This window comes from Octopus bimaculoides, chromosome 11 (genome assembly GCF_046866305.1).
Source record: "Octopus bimaculoides isolate indiv1 chromosome 11, ASM4686630v1, whole genome shotgun sequence".
Lineage (NCBI taxonomy): Eukaryota > Metazoa > Mollusca > Cephalopoda > Octopoda > Octopodidae > Octopus > Octopus bimaculoides.
Window position 1 is genome coordinate 15651468 of NC_142938.1, and position 7301 is coordinate 15658768.

Below are 7301 nucleotides of genomic sequence, written 5' to 3' on the forward strand. Positions count from 1 at the left end.
TTATTATTATTATTATTATTATTATTATTATTATTATTATTATTATTATTATTATTATTTTTATTATCATTATTGAGTGAGAGAGCAGCGCATACCTACAAAGTGACACTGGGATAAAATATACGAAGCCCAGTATACCCACCATGACTACCTGTCTGATAAGGGTACACCAGGCACATGCATCACAACCATATATAGGTGACATGGTGATCTCATATCAAGATAAACAGCGCATGACTTTGCACGTGGGGCCCAGTTAGAATTTTCTTCAGGTCGAGTAGCCCATCCCGCTCAAGAGGTCCCTGAATAAGGGTTGTTTAAGGATGTTAAACAAAACACCCATGTTTCCATATGTGAATTATCCAAATCACAAAGAATTCCTCTCGACACATAGCTATGAGCTACTACAATCACTGGTAATGTAACCGTCTTGAGATGTCACATCGATTTCTATGAGCAAATCTTTATATTTTCTGAGCTTATCAAATTCTTTTGTTGAGAAATTATTGTCACAGGTTATGCTCATGTCAATCAATAAACAGACTTTATTGTTTTGATCTTTCACAACAATATCTGGTTTATTTGCTTTGATGGTCCGGTTTGTACATCCTGAGAATTCCCAAAGAATAGTTACATTTTCTCCCTCAGTTACAGCCTTAGGGTGGTGCTTGTACCATTTGTCAGTAGTTTTGATTTTATAATGCCGACACATTATCCAATGTAGATATGGGCCAACTTTGTCATGTCTTGATTTGTACTCTACAGGTGCTAAAACTTTACATCCAGAGATTAGGTGGTCCACTGTTTCTATCCCATCGTTGCAGTATCGTCACTTTGGGTCTACACCATTTTCCATCACATTGGCTTGATAGTTTCGCAACAGTAAGCTCTGATCTTAGGCAGCCAAGATAAATCTTTCACCCTCTACCTTTATCCCTGAGCTCCATAGCCACTGATGGGTGTGCTTCTGGTCTACACCAGCTTGTTTGCTACGGGCCACATATTTTCCATGCAGAGGTTTTTGCTTCCACATATCCAATTGTTCAAACGCATTTTGCTTTGCTATTGATTTCACTTTCTTTGCAACTACAGTTGCTGCACTTCCATCATGTTGTTCAACCTGGATATTATGCATAAACTCACTTGAAAATTTTTTGCTCTCCCTCATAACAGAACGAAGCTTCTTACGTATTTCACGGTTTTGAACCAGCGTTAGATGTTCCAAGATATTTTGCCAGTCCAATTGTGGTAGTTTTGTAGGAGATTTCAAATTGGATCAAGCCTCGACCTCCTTGAGCCCTGGGTAGGATTATTAATGTTGTTGTGGTTATTGTTGTTATCATCATTATTTTGAATACATCAAAGTAAGATAAACATATTTTCCATGATTGTTAACAGTACGGACAAACTAGTTAATTAACATTACTTACGCGCTGAGAAAAAGAAAACATATATCCAGTTAATATTTTTAGCTGAAGAAAGTTTTTTAACTTTTGGGATACGCTTTGGTCTTGTTAAAGCTTCTCAGCGAAACATTTATCTTTTATTTTCACGTCAATATTAACAGAGTGAAAATTTCTTACAATGACACAAAATTAGGAATATTTAAGGTGGAATGAGCAACAGAAAAAGCCTGAAATGGCACACTTCCTATTTTCCTTCTCTGATAAAGTTGTGGTGAAGCTTTATCATTGTCATCATCTTAGTTCTTTTAGTTCCAGGTGTATTTTTGACAGTGTGTTCTGTCGCATTCCATCGTAAGTATATCTGGTTCTCTTTTGTCCTTCCACATTTGATAATAAGTCTTCTCAATTGGAGCCGGTCAGAGTATATGCCTTTAGTAGTAAGCATCCGTCGGTCTCGCAAGACCATGGATCTGCACCTAGAGAATTCGTGTCAGTTACTGATGGCGGTGCAACGTCTGTTATGGCTGTACAGACCCACACGGGAGTGGCAGTCATGCATACAGCGACTGCATTTGAAAAAGCTCTCTACCGGCGTTACAGGCATTTCCTTCATTCGGGTGCGCTTTTCCTTGGTGGCAAGTTCCAGTTTCTCTTTCGCTCGCTTCATTTCCTTTCGCAGTATTTGTCTCCTGCGAGGGCGATCATTTACGACCTCCTCCCATCTCAAAACGTCCAAATCTACCTTTTTGGGGAAAAATGACTAGAAGAAAATTCGCTTCATTAAAAGACTTTCCTAATGTTTTTTTCTTTCTTTTCGGAAAACTTATTTTTTTCAGCGGGAATTATTTTCAAAAGTGGAGGTGCAATGACCCAGTGGTTAGGGCAGCGGACTCGCGGTCATAGGATCGCGGTTTCGATTCCCAGACCGGGTGTTGTGAGTGTTTATTGAGCGAAAACACCTAAAAGCTCCACGAGGCTCCGGCAGGGGATGGTGGCAAACCCTGCTGTACTCTTCCACCACAACTTTCTCTCACTCTTACTTCCTGTTTCTGTTGTGCCTGTATTTCAAAGGGTTAGCCTTGTCACACTGTGTCACGCTGAATATCCCCGAGAGCTATGTTAAGGGTATACGTGTCTGTGGAGTGCTCAGCCACTTGCACGTTAATTTTACGAGCAGGCTGTTTCGTTGATCGGATCAACTGGAACCCTCGTCGTCGTAAATGACGGAGTGCCAACAAAAAAAAAATTTTTCAAAGGAAGTGTAGGAACAAAATAATGGAGAGTAGTGTATTCATTAATAAAGTATTGTTACGGTCCTCTTTCATCTTCCATAGCAAAACTTGTGAGCTGCGAAAATTTTGCTGTTTGTAGTCTCGTCGCCTGAAATGCAAGAGGTGCCTAGGTACAAGTTCTGCAGTATTTTAAGAACAAGTTATACTTTCGAGAGATTCGATAAAACAAAATCTTCAGTCACAAAAGAAAGCTTCTCGAAAACAATAAAGGAAGTTGCAAACTATCTGTAGTCAGTTTGCATTTATACAAAGAGCCTAAAACAGAACACAAATACGTTGGGAACATTCTCAAAGAATAGCAGAATATTGCAAACTGAAACAATTACTTTCTGCAGCGAAATAAAAGAACGCCGTAATGAACAGTTTGAACAACGGGTTTAGCTGCTCATATTGTTTCATATGCCATACGTCAACAAATAGAGGGGGAAATTGGAGAAAAAGTCACAGGAAAACTTCAGTGAATGAATGATTTAATTATTTGTGCATTGTTTTGCTTAAGATGTTGAATATAACGTTTGATTTTATGCACACACATTTAATACCATTCTATATAAATTGTGTTGTTACTGCATACAAATTGTGCAGTTTCATTTGAAAAGCACACTTAAAATATTTATGACATTTAAATAAAATGTGACATTTTGTGCTGTGCCCTTTTTATACTACCACTATTTTTTTTTTATGACTATTTCCATTCACCGTGTAAACAACTACTTGAAGTTTGCTGTACTAACTATTTCATGTATAGGAACAAGTATTGCCAAAAGAGAACAGATCTCTCCGAGAATCGGGGTATATTAGTGATGAATAGAAAAAGAAATGAAAATAGAAAGGTACTCGAGAATACAAGAATATTCTCATTTATGACATGGATTTGAATTTTGACAGATAATTATTATCTTCAATCAACCAGACCCAGGAATATTTTTTATCCGCAATACTACAAGGCTTATTGATGGAGCATTTTCAGCGGTAACCGTTACTTCCGAACTTACCCCAGAGCCATTTGCTCGGATATGTGGGTATACTTTTCTCTTCGTAAAATCATAGTCAGCCTATAAAGGACTTTTCTGGAAAATCTTGAACAAAAATGTTCATCTGGAATCCAATACACTTTTCACAATCGACTTTGAACGTACCACGATCGATATGGATTTGACATTTCTGATAGCACAGCTGTCACGGTATTCGAGAATACGAGAATATTCTCATTTATGACATGGATTTGAATTCTGACAGATAATCATTATCTTCAATCAACCAGACACAAGGATATGTTTATCCGTAATCTAAAGTTCACAGAGACAGGTGTAAAGTTTAGCATTTATTGCTAAATCAGGAGTGATAAATGAAAAGAAACACTTTTGTGGTTTGTTGGATGGATTGCTTTTATACCTATAGAGCAGGGGTCGGCGAACCGAGGTACATCACCTCAAGTGGGATAAAAATGAAATTTTTGGGTGTAATGAGGACTATTCCTTGTTATCTATGATTTTCTTCCTTTCGAATCAAGGGGGCAACGTCGGCGTAAATAAATGTATTTTGGAATTATTGGTTAAAAAGGTTCCCTGACTCCTGCTATAGACGAAATAGTTAATTGGCTGCATTCCCAGCGATACGTTGTATCCTTGTGCAGGACACTTTATTTCATGTCCCTCCAGTCCACTCAGCTGGCAAAAATGAGTAGTAACTGTGTTTCAAAGGGTCAATTTTGTCACATTCTGTCATGCTGAATCTCCCTGACAACTGCGTTAAGGATACGCGTATCTGTGGATTGCGCGTTAATTATTTCACGAGCAGGTTGTTCCGTTGATCGGATCGACTGGAACCCTTGCTGTCGTCACCGACAGTCAGTACCGTGCCTGATAGATGTCTAGTGAATTATTTCAGAAGCAACAATGTGTTTGGAACATATCGTATCCAGCCACTAACGCTTCTTAGTGAAATATTTCCTCTGATGTGCTTTTTTAAGGATTCTTCCCCTTTTTCCATTACAGTTGTAGATGCTCATCAGGCAAACAACGATGAAGAAGCTCACAACAATAACTAACGTGGGAGTTGTGAATAAGAAAAGATCAGGCTTTCAGGGTTTTCGTGGTATGACACCAATAGAACGAAATGAAAGTGCCATAAAATTGTAATGACAACGTTTGATGAATTCGTTTAACTTTGTGAATAAAATAATGACCTTGGAGGAATTTCTGAATGGCGGCGAACCAAAATGAACTTTAAATGAACCTAGAACACTTAGGCGAAATTTTACAATATTGATCATTTCGGTTTCCAAAGAAATAGTAGTATTAGGTTCTGTTTATAAAGATCATTTTTTACGATTGAGTAAATAATTTTTACATAAACCAGTAAAACAGTGAACTATAAATTTACAATGCAAGTGTTAATGCCTGTACAACTGTACAATACTTATAAGGTCTTCGTTGTTGGCGTTTTATCAAATAACAGCCACATTCACTGCTGATTACGTTGCCTAGGTAACGTAATCAAATTTAGGCTATTTAGATCATTGTCTCTAGCGAAAATTCTGGGCAGTTAAAAGACTTCATTATATGGGTGTTCTTCATGATACATAACGAAAATTATATAATTATTAAACTGTTTTATTCTTTTGTGGTTTATCTTTATCGAAAATTTTAATCATTACGCATTTGCTTTGAGGCGTTTTTTTTTATTCTCGAGTCTTTTGTCCTATTCTACATTTCGCTGGATTTTTTTTTTTTAATTGATCTTTTCGATTTGTCCGTGAGAGATTTGTCCTGGCCTGGGGGATGATGTCCTACACTCGTGTATACACGTTAATCAATCTCTCTCTCTCTCTACACACACACACATCAGTGAACAAACAGTAAATTCTAGACATTTTTCAGCTAATCTAGTAGATACAGCGTCCAGCTGCTGTTGGTGATGGCGTACCTAGTTTTTCTCCCCATAGTCTCTCTCTTTCTCTCTCTATTGTATAGTTATTGATTCACTTTACAGTCTGGTAGACGCGCACTGTCAGTACACGACTAGAAAGCATGATGGAAAATTCCATGACGTAATACATAGTTCTAAGCTCTACTTCCCCTTCTACAGCGAGTAAATAATGTCTGCCAAATAGCTTGCTTTTATCTCTACGCTTCTAATCAATTTTTCTTTTTCAAGTAGCGGTTCATTCGTTTATTTATTTTTTCCTTCCTTTATTCATTTCTGTCCTCCCTTCATGCAGCTTGGTCTCCGATGCTTTCATTTCACTTTTCCGTTTGATGGTGAAAAATCTTGTTTTATTTCTCTCTTCTTTCATCACTTCGTAAATGAAAGAGATGAGCCGGAGGGACATAAAGAGACACAAGTATATATATAAATATGTATATATATATATATATATATATATATATATATATATATATATATATATATATATATATATATATATATATATATATGTATATATATATATATATATATGTATATATATATATATATGTATATATATATATATATATATATATATATATATATATATATATATATATATATATATTATATATATATATATATATATATATGTATATATATATATATATATATGTATATATATATACATATATATATATGTATATATATATGTATATATATATATATATATATATATATATATATATATATATATATATATATATATATATATATATATATATATATATATATATATATATTTATATGAATGTATGTATATATGATCTATATAAAATATATTTATATACACATATGTGCAAATATATATATACATATACATATGCATATACATGAATACATAGAGGGGACGAAAAGTTTGCAGGCCTTATCTTTCTTTATATATATATATATATATATATATATATATATATATATATACATATATGTTTGTTATTTGTGTTGTGCATTTTATTCCCACAGTTTGTTTTCAGGAGACATCAGTCTTTGTACTTCGGTGATTTTTCTTTCCCTTGTCGGTACCTGTACAATTAAGGCGCGACTATTGCATACAGTCAATAGAATCGTTCCCTCACTAGTGGTTCCTGTTCGGTCAGAGAGACACTATCTTGTACAATCATCAGTCATTAGAGTGCTTCTCTCCTTGCTGATATTGGCATAGTTAAGGAGTGCATTATCGAACTGTCACCCAACTGTTTCTCTGTCTCCCAGCTGTTTCTATCACATACAATCAACAAAATGCTTCTCTATCTGGTCATATCAGAAGAATTATAGAGTTTCTATAGTATGTAATCAACTTAATCTTTCTTTCTTTGCCAATAACAAACAGTTACACAACCAGTCTCTATCAAAAAGAGTCAACAGGAGGTTTTCACTCTTTTGTGTGAACTAGCGTATTTACGGTCATGAACGTTAAGCTTTTGATCATAGGTCGGTTAGTTGACGCTTTCGCTTGGCTTAAAATATCCATAACGACATCCGTGGACAGTTTCACTCCCTAGTGAGACCAGCGACGGTTAAGAAGCAAATAGAATTCAAAGTGACAAGTTGCTGTCTTTGTTGGCAATATCTAAACAGAAGGAAATAAGTCAATCAATAACATGTGACGCTGTTGTTCTTGTTTAATCCTAGG